The sequence below is a fragment of the Cricetulus griseus genome (genome assembly GCF_003668045.3).
Source record: "Cricetulus griseus strain 17A/GY chromosome 1 unlocalized genomic scaffold, alternate assembly CriGri-PICRH-1.0 chr1_0, whole genome shotgun sequence".
NCBI lineage: Eukaryota > Metazoa > Chordata > Mammalia > Rodentia > Cricetidae > Cricetulus > Cricetulus griseus.
The window spans coordinates 40,052,774-40,073,246 of NW_023276806.1; the positions used below are offsets into that span (position 1 = coordinate 40,052,774).

General features: G+C 41.4%; 1 long non-coding RNA gene across 7 annotated transcripts in view; it reads right to left on the minus strand.

The window, feature by feature from the left end:
* Positions 1-330: 330 nt before the first annotated feature.
* LOC113833491 overlaps positions 331-20,473 on the minus strand; it is a 51,901-nt gene continuing 31,758 nt past the window's right edge. For 2 of the 7 annotated variants that reach the window (XR_003481212.2, XR_004772048.1), the window contains exons 4-6: positions 10,310-10,578; positions 1,150-1,249; positions 331-912 (exon numbers count right to left, since the gene is read on the minus strand). This is a non-coding gene — a long non-coding RNA (uncharacterized LOC113833491). The remainder of the gene's footprint in view (positions 913-1,149; positions 1,250-10,309; positions 10,579-20,473) is intronic. The other 5 variants (XR_004772050.1, XR_004772049.1, XR_004772047.1 and 2 more) reach the window with 5 other exon arrangements.

Consider the following 20,473-nt stretch of genomic DNA (forward strand, 5'->3'; position numbering starts at 1 on the left):
GGGATGGGTTAAAAATTTTGATCACTCGTTGACTAGATCCTTGACTCAAAGGTGTTATAACATTTCTACCAAACTCAGTTTCATAGTTATGTAAAGTCACTTGTACCTTTAAGTTGGAGAGGACCAAATTAGAATTTTCTTCCTTTTGGCAACTCTCTTTACTGATCTTACCAAGTTAATTTTCATAATTGTCTATTACTTGCAACCTAGAGTTTTCAGATTAGAATATATGCAGTTAATATGATAATGAAAAGAAAATGAAAAATACACTAAAATCCATATACTAAAAGCTAAACAATTGAATAAAATTATTCTGATTTGATTTAAATTAGAAACCACCATTTTAATTATAGGTTGTATCACTTTCAACTGAAATTAGACATGTCTTCTTACACCCAATGAATAGTTTTATAACCGTGTCAGTTACTTTTATGCAATAACAGGACATTCATGAAATCATATAAACATTTTTTTTTTCGAAAAGGCCCACTTTTAATGGATACAATGTTCCCAGGTGACCTTCCAGTCCCCTAGAGAGGAGATGGGAAAGGGAGACCAGAAAAACCACAAGAGTGTTTTCTAGGGGACATTTTAAATAACCTGTGGGAGTGGTCTTGAGCATCTCTGGGGGAGGTGTCATCATTTGGCAGGCTTTCTGAGATGCAGCAGGGTTTGGCGAGAGATAGGGGAAGAGGCTTGGGTGGAAGTTCCACCTCAACATCCCAGACTCTTTAGGTATATAGACACTGGTTCATGTCTGGCTTCTTCCTGCTGACAAAGGACTATGTGGGGGAGGAGGAGAGTCAGGAGTTGGTGGGTTCAGCCGAAGATGTGGGTGATGAAGCATTCTATTAGCTGCCATCTTATAGACCTCAGGCACCTATTCCTTGAGGAGGTGGAGAAGGCAGGTTGCTAGGAGAAAAAAAATAGATTGTTATCATTGTTCCTATGAGTGGGGCTAGCCATGGGAAGGGGAAGGGTGATAACAGCCAGAATGAAAGGAAAGAAGTGTCCTGGTAGTACAGAAGAGGCAAAGGTGAATGAGTGTGACAGGAGAGCAGATATGTCCTTCATTGGGACATCTTGGAAAACTGAATGGTAGAGGGTCCCAGCTGCTAGACAGACCAAGTATTCTAAAGAGGTGCCCACTTAAGTCTGGAGAGGTGGTACCAATGGTGATGTCCCAGGAGCTGAGGCAGGTACTGGCGTTATCTGCGGGTTGACCTTGGCCCAGGCAGGAGGAGTGAACCTGCAAGACATTTTTGAAAATGGGTTTCGGTAAAAATGGGTTCTGGAGACTGTTTTTATCAGACCAGATTTCTTGGTATAGAAGAACTTCTCCCAGGAATTTGCAGGTATCTGTAAGACAGCTGGAACAGATTTATATCTTGGTGTTATAGTAAAATGTTATGGCTTTATGTTAAAAGGCATGAACATTTTAGAAAACAACCATTGGAAATTTAAAACTCTGAACCTCTGAAGTTACATCTGAAACCTGTTAATCCCTGACTATGGGGCCTGTAAAAGAGGCAGACCTGTCTGTACTTTTAGCAGGAAACTTAACTAATGAACTAATGGGCTACAGGTACCCTCATCATCAAATGTCATCAGATCTGAGAGGGATAAGTAAGTGAGCAGAAGTAAGACAGCTTTTTCAGCTAAAGCTGTTCAAGGTTTTACTGAAATGTTAAGAAGGGGGACCCATCCATCCGTATGACAGGAAATGAAGAGGAAATTGTGAGACCCAAGTTAGAGGCCAAACAGAATAGGTAGGTAGCTCCCATGTCCAAAAGACAAGCAATGGACTTCCCCACTACCTGGGGGTGTTCTGATTTCCAGTGTCCAGGGTCCAGGCAACATCTTGCCAAATGACCCTGCTGCCCACATTCGCAGCAGGCTGCTGGTGGAGTTGATTTATGTTGAGTTCAAGGGGGATTGGAGACCCTTGGTGTTTGATTGTTTATCATTTGTGGCTAAAAGACCCCTGGAGGCTCAGGCCCCTAGGATCTCAGCCCAGGACCTCGGCCACTCCAATCACCAGGCAGAATCGAAAGCTTGATGCAAACAGCAAGAGGCTTTATTGTAGTTGTTTAACGAGCTAACCCCATGTTAGTTTGGGCCTTTCATCCACCTGCCACGGTGGATGGCTAGGAAAGACGCTTTGAAGCCAATGCATAGAGATCTTATAGCGCAGCGTAAGGGGAGTGTCTAGGGGTACGCACAGGCTCAGGATTGGTGTGCCTCCAGGTCAACTGGTTGTTATGGTCCATAGGCCCTCCCAGGGTGGTTGCTATGCTCTGTGTATCATTGCTGTGTACTTGTCCATAAAGCACACCCAGAGCCGTAAAGCATAGCACCACCAGCTAACTTCTGATTGGTTTCTTGCCACGAGGCAGGAATCTGATATCCTAGTGACCAAGACAAGGTCAGGCAAGCATGTGTTCGGATGTTATGGCTGGCAAAAGGGGGAGCTGGTCCCTTCAGTGGCCTTAGGGCAGCTGCTGAGGCTTGGGCTTATAGCATGGCCTCGTCTTTCTGGTGGACTCTGCTGCCTCTTTTCAGGCATTGAAAACTTTAAAAGCCGTTTTTAACCAATTCCTGTATGGGAGTTTGGGGATAGTCCTCAGCTTTTTTTAATTGGTTTTTAATATCTTGTGCTGACTGAGAAATTAAATGGGTGGCCAGGACCGTGGCTTCCCCTGGGAAGGCTAGGTCAAGTATAGGTAGACAGGGACAAGGATATGTCATGGAAGGATAAGGGGGGCAGCAGGGGGAAGGGAAAAAGAGGAAGGTAGGTAAGGAGTAGTAAGTTGTTGCTGGACCTTCATCTTGGAGGGGAAGAAAGCAGGAAGAGGTGGATAGGGAGAGGAATGAGATGAATGTGAGCCACTTAATGGAACAAATGGCCCCTTAAGAGGGGGTTGGGCAGGCAGGGTTGGGGTAGGCGAGGGGCCCGTGTCTAGGGCAGCAAGGTCAGGGCAGAGTTTTCAGGGTCTCAGTTCCCAGATAGGTGAGAATCTGGAGGCGCCATGACCCTAGCCAACAAGACCGGTGCTGTGAGACATTGGCTACTGAGGGAAGGGCTGTAGAGCAGTATCCAGAAACCGTGGACATATGGGCATTCTGTTCACTGGTCTCCAGGCAGACAAAATGTTTTAAGATCACCGAGGATGGAAAGTTTAAATGTTCCCTCTGATAGTCATCGTGTCCCATTTTCAAGGGCATATTGAGGCCAGGACATAGCACACAGAAAAATCAAGCGTTTAGGACATATGGTGTCAGATAGCCCCAATTTAAAAAGAGTTTGTAAAAGGCAGCCCAAGGGCATTTGGGGATCTGGCTTCAAATGGCAGGTGCCCATTTCACATGTCTATGCCAGAACCCAAAGCTTAACACAATGTGTATGCTTTGGTGGGCCTTAGGTAAAAAAAAAATCAGAGGGGGTGTGAACAGAATATCTTCTGGAGAAGGATTCCCACTGGACAAGGCAGGTCCTTGTCCCAGTATCAGGTCAGGGGCCTTGCATGGCCACGTCTTTGGCAGGACACCCCCAAAATGGCAGGAGGCCCTGGGCCTTAAGGCAATGACTTAGAAAGGACAACTTACCCAGGGGAAAGCTGATCTTAGCCTGGCAGAGAGCAAGTGTGGGGGAGAAGTGTGTTTTGCCACCATGTGGCCCTGGGCTGGTGGGGAAAAAACTGTCCCCTGGATGGAACCTCCAGCTGAAAAGTTTCTACATCCCAATAAGCCTCTCCACTGATGCAGCAATCCAAATCACACCGAATCAAACCGAATTACAAAAAGACCACATTTAATGGATACAACACTCCTGTGTGGCCTTCCAGTCCCCTAGAGAGGGGACTGGAAAGGGAGACCAGAAAAAAACACCCACATGAGCATTTTTAATCCTGATGTAGTCTATGCAAATAAGGAGAGATTTATGGAGCTTCAGAAAGATTTCCACAAAATTGGGCAGATGCTCACACATATCTGTGTGCATTTTCAAATGTATGTACCTTGTTGTACTCCTTCTGTTTGATACTATAAACTCCTGAAAATGACATCTCCAGGAGCATGGAATCTTCCATGCTCACACACACACACAGTAATAAGGCTTCAGACACTTTTCACAGTGAAATCAAAGCACAGGCTGTGCAGCTTAAAATGTTTCTTATATTAAGATTAAAGCATTTTCTAGAAGAGCATCATAATATATTTAGGATCATTTTTCTTGTTTGCTTGTATTAGTCTGTCTTTCTCAACATCTTTGGCTATAAACCTGTCCCATTATGCTTTAAATACTGCAGGCATCAGAGGAGGAAATGGGGATGGGTTGTACTCACTGCTGCATGAAGTCCAGTAAAGGTTAATGAACTTCTATGGAAAAAAAAATGAAGTTTCAATTTAAAGCCAGGTCAGGTGAAGACTATAACAATTCTTGAAAAACTGCTATAATTGTACAGAGACTTTTCAACTTGAACACTATATTTTTGTACCTAAGTAGGAAGTGCTGCATAAATGTGGTACTTTTGTTTGAAAGGAAATTTCTTAGCATCCATCCATGCTATTTTCTTCATCATCCTTTCAGAGAGTGAACAGGTTGACATTCTGTGCACCATAAAGAAAACTAAATAGCTCTCTACAGGTGTTGAATGGAGACCACAGGATCACTCAAGATAAAAGTTCTCAGTCCTGAAACTAAGATGAGCCTCTCAGAAACTGACCTTGGTAGCATATAATAAACCATGTATTAAACTGGAGTACTTTCAAAAAAGTAATGCTGTATCACAGAAATTACAATTTGTTTTACTAAATCTTGTAACACATATCTCTGAACGTCTTCAAATTTCTTTATGGGAAGTCATAATGATTTACCTACTTAAAAGATGGGCTTATATTATATTGAGTTAGCATTTTAAACAGGATTTTAAACCCATGCCTGAATTAAATTCTTTTAGAATAGAATATGTTTGACAGCTTTATTTTGTTTAAAAAGTGCCAGCTTGTGCTCCTTGGGATAAATCTTCCATCTTGAATTTTCTCCGTGGAAAGCATGGGCAACTGGAGAAGGAAAAGTCTTTTCTGAAGAAAAATTCATGAATTTTTTTTCAAAACATGTGAATGATGTAACGGTTAACACTTCTGTGGTAGAGAGGGGATCAGAAAGCCAGGAAAAGCAAGCAGAGCCTGGGATTTGGCAATGGGGGTGTGGGTACAAATGATTTTGGACAAGTTTCATTGCAAAAAGAACAAAGACATCAAATTGGATCTAGAAAGAGAAACACAAATAGAAAAGTGGTTTTGCTAGTATATAAAATAATAGATTTGATACCGTGCAGTCTATAAGAGAGGAAGGTGTATCGGGGGTGGGCCTAGGCCCTATCCCAAAGGATACAATAGACTCTGATGACACCCTATGGAAGGCCTCACCATCCAGGGGGAGCAGAAAGGATATGTGATAGGTAGGGTTTTAGTTGGGTGGGGTGGTAGGGGAGGAGGGGAGAGAGAGGGAAACTGGGATTGTCATGTAAAACAATCTTGTTTCTAATTCAAATTAAAAAAATCTGCCGGAAAGAAAAGAGAGGAAGGTGGAAAAAAAAAAGAGGTTGATATAAGGGAATGTGAGCCATAGGGATAGCTTCTAGTGTGTGAACCAGATAGAACACAGCAGCAGTATGCAGGAAGGTATTCCAGAATGATAGAACTGATGCTGACAGTCTCAGTATTAACTACACATCTTTAAGAAAGATGGGAAAGGTGGCGCTGTGGAATAGTTGTAGATAAGTATGTAGGTGCCTTGGGAAGAGTATAAGAATCTTTCCCCATCACTATTGCTTTTCTCAGCAAACAGATGAGGTTAGCCCCTTAGCTTGGGGCCAGATACAGTTGGACAGGTTTGATACTATTAAGAAAACAAGTTGTCTGTGGGTTGGGAAGAATTAGTGACACCAAGATACAAGGTTGGTAGAGATGACAGAGAAACCATGAACATGGAGATATGATAAATTTGAGTCAGGGAGCTATAAAAAGGGAAGAGAAATAGATGTTTCCACAGAGACTACAACAGGAGGCAAAACAGTCCTTTTAAATCAAAATACTGTAAACTTTGCAAAGTAGGTTGCATGGTGTCTATCCTTTTATGCCTGACAAGATGGCAATATGTGGCTCTTTCTATTAGAGCTGTGGTCTCACAGGCTGAGAACAACACAAAGACACCTGATTAATCTGTGTCCCACACCAATAGTCTGCTCCACTTCTTCAGGATTCTGAGAGTTTGAAGATCTGGTTCAGATGCATCACTCTCTCCCCCTGCTACACACAAACCTTCTAGTCTCTGTATTAGAGTAGGTGGATTGAGGAAAGAATTTCACAGTTTTTAGAGTGCCCTAGTGTTTCACCTCCTCCTTCAAGTAAATAGCCTTTTTTTGGGGGGGGCTTCTGCCAGAAGGATATTTGACCCTCATCCTTCATAGCAAAGACAAAGAATGTTCTCCTAGGAGTTAACTGCACTCCACAATACCACAGGGATGCAAGACTTGTCAGATAATTCTTGGAAAAGAATTTGCCCAAAGGAATTTTAAAGAGACCTACAAAGTCTTCCAGACCATAGCAAAAAGACCTGAGCAGGGAAACCAAACAAGCAACCAAGCAGCAAACAGACACAAGACATCATATGTTGGACTAGTGGTGTCCTGATGAGTGCAAGTGTGAGTGGCAGGCTGAGTCATCTGCATTGCTGTACCCGAGGAACACTGGCTGTTTTCTAAGGATCTACAGGAGTCTCATTATGGAAGAACCTTTCTTTTGGCCAATCTTCATGTCTTTGCTACGCCTGCCTACTTTCCTCCTAACCCCTTCTTCAAAGTTTGGCCCATAGTGGACTGAAACTATTGGACTCACTGAGATAGTGGAAAAAAGAATAGATCATTTTTCATCTCCAATGCAGGCTTTTATGCTTGAGAAAGGGTCTAGTGGCATGTGGAGTGGGCATGATGAAACAAAGAAGAAGACAACTCAGATATAAGTTTCTGACTAAATTACTACATTATACATGAATTCCTATTTTAATCCCCTCAGTACGGCTGAGAAAGGAATTTTTCAGAAGAGCTACAGAACATACCGGAGGCTTCACCCAAAAGCAAGAAAGTAACCAATCCCAACTGCAGGTTTGAATAATGAAGAAAGCAAATTATGTCATGAATAACTCCCCAAGTGCTTTGTTTGCAATGTCATGTACTCATCCTTATGAGGACTGAGGGTTTGCTGCATGCTGTAAGGTACTGACAGATGAACAATGAGCATCCAGTTCCTGCGATACTGGATAGTTGGGTACTGCTAGCATACTTTCTGCAAGTTAATGGCAAGTTAATGCCATTACAGTATATCCAAATTGAATCCAAAGAGGAGAGCATGAAAGACTATTTTAGATAAGTTAATTCTCCTATAGTTTAACTTTTAAAACTAAGAATGATTATGCTGATGTATGAGGTAGAGTGTGATAATCTGATAAATATCTTTAATGTCTAACAAGTAAATTTGGCTTATTATCATTAACCTCTCCTTAAACATTTGTCAGTCCTTTCTGTTAAGAACCCATAAATCCTCCTGTAATGATGAACAAGTTTTCAAGAGCAAGGAAAAATTAAACACAAGGAAAAAATGGTTTATATTTTCCAAAGATTTAAGTTTCAAATGAAAAGAATTAAAACATAAGAATTGTAAGTCAATAAACATCTTATCGGTTCTGTTTGAGTTACATAAAACCCATGATTTGAGAACCTACCCACTCTGATGTGAATGTGAAATGTCCCTCATAGGCTCATATTTGGTGCTTGTTTCCCAGCCATTGTAGTGGTGGTTTTGAAACTTGTGTAACATATAAGAGTTGGAATCTAAGTGGCAGTGGGTTGGACTTAAGAGATAGGGTTTGTCCCTGGTAACTCAAGTTTTTCCCACTCTTCTTTCCTGATCTTGGAAAATACCAACCTATGTTACAAACCCCAGGTCCCACCCCCAGAACCCCAAGCTATTGTGTTATTCCACTCATAATTCAAATCATTCTCCTAAATCTCTTCTTCCTGGGCATCTCATCACAGAGATTAAAAACATAACAATGTACATACTTCAAACAATATTATAATGGTATAAATACACCAATGTTAATAGTGTAATGAGTTTTCTTTCCTTCACTGATGGTAAGGCCAATGTCTTTTCAAGTTTTCTGTACCAGGATATCTCCCCAAGAAGACTCTCTACAAACATTCTGAGTAATCTCACTTCAAGTTCATAACCTTAATCTCAGTAAGGCAATCCTAAAATACTCTTCCATCTTTTCATGTTCCTTGAAGCCCCATACTTTGCTGTTTCTTCTTAAATAATCAACTTCACTCACTTTGGTTTTTGAATGTTTCCACAGCCATACTTTCTCCTTCCTCATCACTGGGAAAATTTCCCCATGGAGTGACTCCTTTCTCAAATAAGAGGCTGGTGAACTTCAAAGTATGGGCGACAACAGTTCTGATGTTTTCTTTTTTTTTCAATGAGATCTTACTTGGAACATAAATTTAGACATTCTATATTTTGAGTATAAGGAGAGGTGGGAGTTTTGGAAGTCTTAGAGTTCTGGATACTCAGCCAACTTCTTGTTATCCTCTATCAAAGGCAACCCGAATTAGAGGTATTTTTGGAAATAATTCTGCCTTTTTGTTGCTCCATTTTCCCTACTTTCTAGGTCAATCAATTTTTTGTGGATGGGAAACTTAAAACACTAAGAATCCCCAGGGCACAGATGCTTAGACAGGGTTACACCCACCATTACTGTCTTTCTTTCAGACTGGAGTTCAGTCTCTCTTACTTTTCCTTTTTAAATGTAGACTCCAGTAGAGTTCCTCATATTAAACACATTTTTTACACTCCTTTTACCTTCTCATCTAGTACCACCTCTCAATTCTTCAGTTTTGTACCTCTAGTTCTATTCTCCAAGTCAGTGATCAGCCTTTCCAACTTTCATTGAGCTCCAAATTTCTCTTATTGTACTCATACAAATTCCTCTTTCTTATTTCTATTCATGGTCATTCAAAAACATTTTCATTATCTTTCCATCTTCAAGATTTCATATTCATCTTTGAATTATACATCTTTCTGATGCCACACACCAGAGACTCAATTCCTCCCTGTGCTTTGCTAGGACTGGTATAAACATTGAGAAAATCTAGCTTTTCTCACACATGCCCCTCACATTCACTGTAGTCACACAGGCCTTTTCAGGGAACTTCTATACTTCACTACTACAAATTCTTAAATGACTTACCTTTACCAAATGAAATTTAAACTTTCTTAGACTGTTCAGATGGCTCAGAGAGAAAATACTGGCTATGCAAGGTACATCACCACTATCCTCACAAGTGGAAAATTAGTGGCAGATAACTCATCTGTCCAATGTATACAGGATCCCTGGAGCAAGAAGGCAGACTAGACTGGACAAACCATTAAACTCCAAGTTCACATCAGAGACTATGCCTCAATATATAAATGAGAGAGATCAGGAATGAAAACTTTTCATCAATCTCTGGCTAATGTGCTGGTACATACAAATATTCACATACACACAACACCCTCCCCCCACCAATAACAACACATACACAACATAAAATAAGAATCATAAACCTCCCACATTTTGCTTTCAAACATTTCTAGGCTTTTGAAATATACTTGATGATTATTTTTAATAGTCAACTTGAAAAATCTGCAATCTCCTGGTAAAAAATTCTCAGTGAGGGATTGTCTGGACAAGGTTAGCCAGCATGCATGTCAATGGATGGTTATCTTGATTACACTAATGGAAGTAGGATTATCTGACTACCTTGGGTGGCACCTTTCAGGCCATCTTGAACTGTGTTTGAGTAGAGAGAGCTAACTGAGTTCATGCTTTTGTACACACATTCTATTTCTGCTCTGAGCTACGGATGTGATACGACCAGCTCTCTTGAGCCTCTGCTATTGGGAAGTCTCTGCTAGGTTGGACTGGAACTGTGAAGTGAAACAAGCCCTGTTTTCTCTAGATTGTATTGTGTCAGAGTATTTGAACATGGTAGCTGGACAGAAAGTAAGAACATATACTGTAAGAAAATATTTTTAAGATTCTTTGAGAATTTCACTGAATCCAATTAACGCTGTCAGTATAACTTTAGGTGAGAGTGTTAGACAAACCAGGGATAAAGAAAGCTATATAAAGAAAGCTAATTCTCTTTCTCCTAGCAGCTATCAATTACCAATAGGTCTTCAGCATGGGGCGGGACTTCATACCCACCTTCTATCTCTATGCTGGGATTCGATCTGGATTTTGGGGTCTTGTTTATGTTGTCACAGGTATGCAACTGTCCTATTGTGTCTGGAAAACTGTTTCCTTGTAGTCTCCACTGTCTCTGGTTCTCATGATCTTTCCACCCACATCTTCCATGGTCCATGAGTCTTGAGAGAAGGAATCTGACAGCAGATATCTCATTCAGGGCTGAGCACACTGAAGTCTTTATTCCAGGTACTTTAAAAGTTGTGTTGTTCAGTGTTAATCACCATCTACTGGAAAAGAAGTGGCTCTGATAAAGCTTGAGTGAGGAACTGATCTATAACTATAACAAGTCATTATGGTTCTGGTTAGTACTCATAGAGTAATATTACAGGCTCTTTCCTGGGGCCTATGATCTGTCTAATCACAGGTTCTTGGCCTTGATAACTATCTGTTTGGTAGGTTACATTTTGTGATGTGGACCTTAAATCTAATTAGAAAGTGGTTAGTTACCCTCAAACTATTTACTCCATTATTGCACCTTTGAGCTGATCTTACCAGGCAGGTTATATCTCACAGGGTGCACAGACAGACAAGATTTTCTGGTAAGTACCTGGAACTTGAAACAAATCATTCTGAGTGAGGTAACCCAGATCCAGAAAGTCAAACAGTGGACATTTTATGTTTGCTTTGAAACTTAAGATATGAGTGTTTTTGGAAACCTCATCTGGGACAAAAATTAGTAAGGGCCCATAAATTCACTTTGTGTTTCTTACCTCCTTCTGAAATCTATATTCAACAAAACATAGAGTCATTTTGATACCTATCAAACAGTACCTGATAATAATAGTTGCTGTATTTTGTGTCTGTGTCTCTCCTCACTGAAATGCTAAAGATGATGCCCTTTCCTGTCTTCTCTTTCACCGTCATAACAACAAAATTCAGACAAGTTGTAGTTGAGTTAAAGATACCAGTGACAAAGAATGTTTTCAAATAAACAATTATACTTTTTAAATGGTGCGGATTTAAAAAATAAAATCAATTAAATGAAATCATATGAATGTATATCTATTGTCTCCCAGAGGAATAAATTTAATGAGATGATGGAAGATTTTAAAAAGAAAAAGAAAACGAATGGAGTAGTAATGTTTTATAAAAAAAAAGTCAATTAAATATGGATAAATGGATTTTAGGGACAGGATTATTAATTTTGGGCTGTTTTGTTTGTTTGTTTGTTTGTTCATTTGTATACATGAGAAGTTATGACTTAAAATAAATATCCAGGTTCTATTGCCACTGGAGAGATCCAAGCAGCCATCCATGGAGCATGAATCCATTGTTCAGTGATAGAGCTGTTTTATTATAGCTTTCCCAGTCAGAACAGAGCAGCAATTAATAATAAGATCTCACTTCACATATGCTATAATACTCAGCATTTAGGAGGGGGTTGGAGGCATTTATTTTCTTTAATCTCAGCTCTTAAGAGGCTTGCAGTTAAGATAAATGCATTGAAGGAGGCATGCATATCCATATGTGTATTAACAAGAAATCTAAATGATGGGATGCAGAGTGTGGGGGAAGAGAAGCACAAAGCAATCCAAAGTGTTCCTTTGCTATTCTGTATTTGATGCCACTTTGAATTGATTTGTAGAGTGGATAAAAGATGAGTGGGACTGGAAATGCTGGAAAGAGAATAAGATGTAAATGTGTTTAGTGGGAGGGCTCCTATCTTGAACTGCTTTTTGTGTTCTTGTACCTCTAGCATATAACAGGGGTGATCAATAGGTGTTTCATAACTCTGCTAATTCTCTTTGTCAACCCACTCAAGAGAAAATTTCCTTACAAAATAAACTCAACATTGACTAAAGTCCACCCATCCTAGTTCCTATTTCTATGTCATGAATCTCTGACTCTCTGTCACTCCCTCCCTCCCCCTCCCTTCCTCCCTCCCAGGTTTGGTTTCTTTTTCTCCCTTTTCAACAGAGACTTAACCATCTACATCTTGCATTTCTGTGGTGAACAATCGAGTAAACTTTACTCAGTTGTTGAAGTTCCATGCTCTTCCTGATGTAGCATCTCCTTCCTTCCTTCTTCTCGCCCCATCCTCCCCCTTTGGCCTCATCTTCCCTGCTCTTCTCTTCCTTCTGTTTCTGAAAGCCTCATTGCACACCATCAATCAATAATGAGGTTCCTAAAATCCAGTTCATAGTTCAGAAGCCAAGCCAAGATCCTTACTTCTCTCTCCTGAGACAGGTTGACTGCTCCAGAGTCCTTACCAGCAACATACAAGAATCAACACAAACAGTCATGATTCCCAAGCCTGCTTCAAGACCCAGTGTGTGTGTGTGTGTGTGTGTGTGTGTGTGTGTGTGTGTGTGTGTGTGTGTGTGTGTGCTTTTCTTTAGACCTGAAGGCTGAAGTTTTAACAGCTTCGAAGTTGGTGATTGAATCTAAGCAGTTACTATGAAGAAGTTAGTGTTAAATTCTCTGTTGAGTGAGCCTTAGAGATTTTAGGTCAAGTTCAAGGATAAGCTACATAGTTATCTACCTTCAATCCTGGCTTGTGTTACAATTAAAACATTAAAAGCCTATCTCTACTTAAGTTAGCTCTTCTTTTTATTCATCATGTCAAACAAAACAAAATCTATTGGTTCTCATAAATAATATTTATCTTTGTTAGTGGCAGGTTGAGACTCCAATTCAGAATTTTCTGGCAGCTGGAATGCACAAGCAAACCCTACAAGCAAAGTAGCCACAGAGAGCTAGCTTCAGATAGCCTTTAGCATGGCAGCTGCTGGCCACTGTAAAACTAGCCAAAGTGAAATCTCTGGTTGGAGGAAGAAACAGGGAAGACATAGGGTGCCAGAAACCTGAACAAACAGAATCTTACTAGTCTCCTTAGTTCAAAAGGACAGAGAACTGGTGTACTGTGGCCTTCTGGCAACATTGACTTTGTTCAGCATTACATCCCTTCCACCATCATGTTTGACAGTTCTCTGATTTTTTTTAACAAAATAGAACGAAAGAAAAACAATAATAGACAAACAAAATTCCTTCCCATATTCAGCCAGTCAGGGTTCAGCTAGGGGCCCTATCAATTCCTACAAGTTGGAACTGCAGACTGAGAGCTGTAGTGAAAGACAAAAAGGAAGACAAGAAGGAAGACTCCAACTTCCATTTCTCAGAAGACACACTGGTTCACACAACAGAGAGGGAGGAGTCAGTACTAACAGACTTGCTGGAGGCTCCCTACAACAGAGGATCTGCCCCTGACAGGGAGCTCACTCAACCTAGCCACCAAGAGTCACTAGATCTTCTAGGCAGAGTTATCTCTTTCTGCCTCAGCCTCCAATACTCTTCTTGGTAGTCTTAGCTATAAAATGGAATTCCTCCTTGCAAGTGCTGCCTGATTCCAATATTTGCTGTTCTAGACACCAATGACTCCATCCTCAAAGAACTGTTGAAGACAGGAGACTGTTATACTTGCTCCTCTGATCCACAGATCTGTTCTACAATGAATAGCTCTGATTTGGCATCCCCAGGCTCTCCTACAGCCTTTGAGCTGTAATATTCCACAGGGCTATAAATGCTCTCAGCTAGCACCCTACTGTTACTGAGAGTTCAAACCTGTTCCATTTAAATCCCTCATGACAACTTGTTTCAAATGGCTTCATCCCACCTAAAGGTTTTTAGTCATCAAATTTCTGTGGCCTTCCAGCTTATACTATTTGCTATCTTCCTATGGCTTTCATGGAGGAGGCTGTATCAAGAACATGACTGAAGCTAGAAGTCCTACACTTACCCAATTCACTTGGTACTATCTTGGTTTGGCTCATGTAATTTTTCACTCAATAAATATTCTCTATAAATAAGTTGTCTGTTTTCATCACCTTATTCACATTTTCATTATATTCTTGCAGGAGCTACTGATATGGGCATGATTGTCTCCTTTCTCACCTCTGAGCTCATGTATTGATGATTACAAAGTGGAGTCAGAGATAGGTTGATAACCGGCAGTTTATTGGGGAAAAATACTCAGGCAAGGGAACCAGTGACCAGGTTTGCACCAGAACAGGACAAACCCAGAAATGCTTCCCAGTCACCTCAACCAAGCGAGAGAGGGCCACATGCTCATCTCTCTGCTCCTTAAACCCTTGTTATGTAGCTGTGACCATGCCCAAGTGAGCATGGTCAGCAATACCTATAATCAGGGTTTCTTCCTACACTCATGGCTTAAAACACTGACTCACAATGAGATCAATGAGATGGTATTTGGAATATGTCAATGTTGTCTTCAAACTGCAATGGTGTCAATGCCCCTCCCCTCTCAAAGAAAAAATTAAAAAGTAGAGATAATCCTCATCAGAATCTGATGATGCCCTTAGTACTGTGGGAAAGATTTCTGGTCCTTAAGCCAACAGTCCTCATCCATTATACCAGGATAAGCCTGACTAGATGGAGGCACTTGCCTTCCTCCACAGAGATTACATTACATAGCTCCCATTCTTACTAACTCTATTGCTTTCCTGGAATATGACCTGTTTCCTTAACATGGAGTAAAGGTAGAGCAGAGCAGTCCCTGCACTTTGTAGACATGGTATGCCATTGTCTCAGGCCATCATTGCTCTACTTGCAATGACATTTTTACCATCCCCAAGCCACTCTTGCCTTATACCTACTCTGAGACTTGCATGTTACATATTGGCCCACTAACATTCTTGTGTATTTAATTTTAAAAATCAGAAAGAATCAGGTATTGCCTTCTCAATAAAACATAATAGATGTCAAAGTAGTTAGTAGCTGGCAGGGGGCACACAATATCTTACCCGCTCTGTTTCATTGTGGGGACACCCAGATTTCTTTCTCTGTTATCCTTCCAACTCTGAAAAAGACCCATCAACTGTCTTTTCTTTTACTTCTCTGTGTCTCTAACTCTGAGAAAAGTTCCGGATGCATATGAATTAGTGAATAAATATTTATAAAGATCTTCATTACTGAAGGAGTGAAGGGATGAAGAAAAAGCAAATGAAGCGAATAAGGAAGACAGGAATGAGGAAGAAAGATGAAAGGGGGGATGGTTTTAGTTTGTCATCTTAAGTCAATGATCTACACATCAATAGATGTCCCCTTTTCTTCTGGATAGGATCAAACAAGTTTGCTTTCTAAATCAAAAGAGGAAAGTATCCTGACTGCAGTGAGTGCTTAAAATATATTCTCTGCCTCTTTCTATCCATTCCTAAATTTGGTTGGCAGTTGACAAAATGATTTTTCACCTTTACTTTCTAAAAGTAAAACATGACTCTAGAAACAAGCAAATCAGAAATCAGATTCTTGATAATACTAGATACAAGGCAATGTAATACTTATTTTAAAATTCTGAAGGGGAAATAAAAGCCTTGAAACATTTCTAAATTTAAGTCAAATGACCAGTTCAGTTTGTGAAAGGTACAATATTGTACAATATTGCAACATCAGCATTCAGTATAAGAACAGTTATCCATGTTTGGGGGGAGGGCCTAGGCCCTGCCCCAAATAACATGACAGATTTTATGGTCCCCCATGGAAGGCCATACCCTCCCTGAGGAGTGGATAGGGAGTGGGACGGAGGATCAGTGGGGTTTATGGAAGGAAGGGAGAGAGAGGGAACTGGGATTGACATATAAAATAAAATTGCTTCTAATTTAAATAAAAAAACAAGAGCAGTTATCAAAGATACACTGAAACTAAATCAGGTGGGACTTTGAAATGTTTGTTTTTTGGTTCTTGTTTTTTCTTAAGTAATGACACATGAATGTGGTCTATAAAAAAGAGAAGTTGAACCAACCTGCTCACTAGCATTAAGGAACTGAAAACACAGACTACTAGATGGGTGGTATTATCCTTATCTGTATCTGGAAAACAGGCATTCTGAACTGTTCTTGCTCTAGAACTTCAGATGTTTCCCAGTGAATATTTTTGTTGGGAATCTGGTGCTTTATGGACTGTATATTCTTGTCTCCAAGTCAGGAAATCACAAATGGTAGAGAACTTACTTTGACCCAAAATCCATTTTCTGTTATTTCTCAGTGTTGTTGGACTTTTTCTGGAGAGACTTAACCAACATCTATTCACCCCAGTTGGAGAACCCTGGTATACTAAAGAAACAATCCCCTCCAAATTCCAGCTTGTAGAAACAATAATTTTACTACTGAGTCTTTTAGGACCCTGATTGAGTAAAGGAAGCTTCATCAGGAACAAGCTCAGCCCCACATAGATAATGACTCAGAAGTGTTTTATTCCCAGAGATCCCATCAGGGAGGCTTACGACCAGAGCAGTTCCACCCATCACTAATTTACCACATGTATGATTCTGTAAAGTGCTCTCTATATGAATCTTGTAACTTTCTGATATCCTTCAGCCTTGGAAGTTACCTTAACTTTCTCATCTTTCTATCCATCTTCCTCCCCCGAGGAAAGAGTCTACACATCATTTAGCATAGAGTAAGATATTTTGGGGAGGAAGGGAATGAAGGGCTCAACAATACTAGATCAAAATTCTATTCCTGAACTATACCTGCAAGCCAAATTTTGCTTTTTATAGCAAGGCAATCAGGATTAACATTAAAGCAAAAAAAAATGAACATGCCACACATCTTAAAAACATACTGTCCTTTACACAGTTTTTTGTTCCTAGGATTCTAGATGTATCCTAATAGCTCTCTCCTTAGTAAAATTGTTAATAAAAGTTAATGTTTTCTGCTTTGTTTTCAAACATTGTGGTCTATTAGAAGAAATGGCAGTTCTATTAAAATTATTTTGGAGAAGCTTACAGGCTAAATGATTAAGATTCAGTTTAATTTTCAAAGAAAACGATTCTTACATTCCGCCGCCGAAGACTGACCTGGAACTAGGTGAGTGAGCTCCTGCCCGCTCCCGACTCCAGGCCAGAACACCCCACCACCCCCATCCCACCACCCCCTCCTGAGCCTGCCGGCTTGGGCCAGACACGCCCAGAGAGGGAGGAGCCCTCTGCCCCACCAATCTGCTAGCACTCCATTCTTACATTCCGCCGCCGAAGACTGACCTGGAACTAGGTGAGTGAGCTCCTGCCCGCTCCCGACCCCAGACCAGAACACCCCACCACCCCCATCCCACCACCCCCTCCTGAGCCTGCCGGCTTGGGCCAGACACGCCCAGAGAGGGAGGAGCCCCCTGCCCCACCAATCTGCTAGCACCCCATTCTTACATTCCGCCGCCGAAGACTGACCTGGAACTAGGTGAGTGAGCTCCTGCCCGCTCCCGACCCCAGACCAGAACACCCCACCACCCCCATCCCACCACCCCCTCCTGAGCCTGCCGGCTTGGGCCAGACACGCCCAGAGAGGGAGGAGCCCTCTGCCCCACCAATCTGCTAGCACTCCATTCTTACATTCCGCCGCCGAAGACTGACCTGGAACTAGGTGAGTGAGCTCCTGCCCGCTCCCGACTCCAGGCCAGAACACCCCACCACCCCCATCCCACCACCCCCTCCTGAGCCTGCCGGCTTGGGCCAGACACGCCCAGAGAGGGAGGAGCCCTCTGCCCCACCAATCTGCTAGCACTCCATTCTTACATTCCGCCGCCGAAGACTGACCTGGAACTAGGTGAGTGAGCTCCTGCCCGCTCCCGACCCCAGACCAGAACACCCCACCACCCCCATCCCACCACCCCCGCCTGAGCCTGCCGGCTTGGGCCAGACACGCCCAGAGAGGGAGGAGCCCCCTGCCCCACCAATCTGCTAGCACCCCATTCTTACATTCCGCCGCCGCAGACTGACCTGGAACTAGGTGAGTGAGCTCCTGCCTGCTCCCGACTCCAGGCCAGAACACCCCACCATCCCCATCCCACCACCCCCTCCTGAGCCTGCCGGCTTGGGCCAGACACGCCCAGAGAGGGAGGAGCCCTCTGCCCCACCAATCTGCTAGCACTCCATTCTTACATTCCGCCGCCTAAGACTGACCTGGAACTAGAAACTAGGAACTAGCGAGGAGACCACCAGGAGCGTCGAGATCATCTAGAGTTGTGGACATCGAATTCCTAGCCCCCACACACCACTGGGCCACAAGAGGAGATAGAGAGAACCCACCCGCACCCACTAAAAGGATATGGGGAGAAGACAGAATAAGATTTCACTCAACAACACAAAGACCAACATGACACCACCAGAACCTAGGGACTCCACTCCGGCAAGAGCTGAAAAGCCCAACACAGAGCATGAAGATGAGATGGACCTCAAAAATTATCTCAGCAAGTTGATAGAGACCTTTAAAGAGGAAACAAGAAAATCCCTTAAAGAAATAGAAGAGAAAAGCAAACAAAAAATTAAATGAATTGGAGGAAAAGACAAACCAAAAAATTCAAGAAATAAATAAATCTCTTAAAGAATCCAAAGAAAGCCAAGAAAAAACATCCAAGCAAGTGAAGGAAGCTCTTGAAATAGTTCAAAACATGAAAGCTGAAATACACACAATAAAGAAAACACAGAATGAGACCATGTTGGAAATGGAAAGGTTGGATAAACGATCAGGAACTAAAGATGTAAGTGTATCCAACAGGATTCAAGAGATGGAAGAGAGAATCTCAGCCACTGAAGACTCGCTAGAGGATATACATTCATCCACCAAAGAGAACCTCAAGTCCAACAAAACCCTAACACAAAATATCCAGGAAATATGGGACACCGTAAAAAGGCCAAACCTAAGAATAATAGGTGTAGAAGAAGGTGAAGAAATACTGCTCAAAGGTACAGAAAACATATTCAACAAAATCATAGAAGAAAACTTCCCCAACCTACAGAAGGATATGCCTATGAAAGTACAAGAAGCTTACAGGACACCAAACAGACTGGACCACAAAAAGAAGTCGCCCCGACACATAATAATCAAAACACCAAATCTACAGAATAAAGAGAAAATATTAAGAGCAGCAAAGGAAAAAGGCCAAGTAACATATAAAGGCAAACCAATCAGAATCACACCCGACTTCTCAATGGAAACTCTGAAAGCCAGAAGGTCTTGGATAGATACCCTACAAGCACTAAGGGAGCATGGATGTCAACCCAGACTACTGTACCCAGCAAAACTTTCAATCACTATAGATGGAGAAAACAAGATATTCCACGACAAAAACAGATTTAAACAATACATATCAACAAATCCAGCACTACAGAAGGCTCTGGAAGGAAAACTCCAACCCAACGAACATAACTACACTCACAAAAACACTGTCAGTAGTTAATCGAATTTCACCAAACACAAAAAGAAACAGAAGGGCAAAATCCACACGCAATGATACCACCAACAATAAATCCAAAACAAGAAGAACCAATGAACAATGGACGTTAATATCCCTGAATGTCAATGGTCTTAACTTACCCATAAAAAGATACAGGCTAACAGAATGGATACGAAGACAGAATCCATCCTTCTGCTGTTTACAAGAAACACACCTCAAATTCAAAGACAGGCGATACCTCAGAGTAAAAGGATGGGAAAAGATTTTCCAATCAAATGGGCTCAAGAAACAAGCTGGGGTAGCAATACTAATATCTAACAAATTAGACTTTAAACTGAAAGCAATCAAAAGAGATAAAGAAGGGCATTTCATACTCATCACAGGAAAAGTCCATCAAGACGAAGTCTCAATCCTGAACATCTATGCCCCTAATACAAAAGCATCCACTTTTGTAAAAGAAACATTACTAAAGCTCAAACCACACATAAAACCACACACACTTATAGTAGGAGACTTCAACACCCCCCTTATACCACTGGACAGAACTACTAGACAGAAACTTAACAAAGAAACAAAGGATCTGAAAGAAGTTATGACACAACTGGGTTTAACAGATATCTATAGAACATTCCATCCAAACACAAAAGAATATACCTTCTTCTCAGCGCCACATGGAACCTTCTCAAAAATTGACCACATAGTTGGCAGCAAAGCAAACCTCCACAGGTACAAAAGTATTGAAATAACCCCCTGTATCTTATCAGACCACCATGCATTAAAGCTAGAATTCAACAGCAATACGAATTGCAGAAAACCTACATTTACGTGGAAAATGAATAACTCCCAATTGCACCATTCCTTGGTTGAGGAAGAAATAAAAAAAGAAATCAAAGACTTTCTAGAATTTAATGAGAATGTAGACACAACATACCCGAA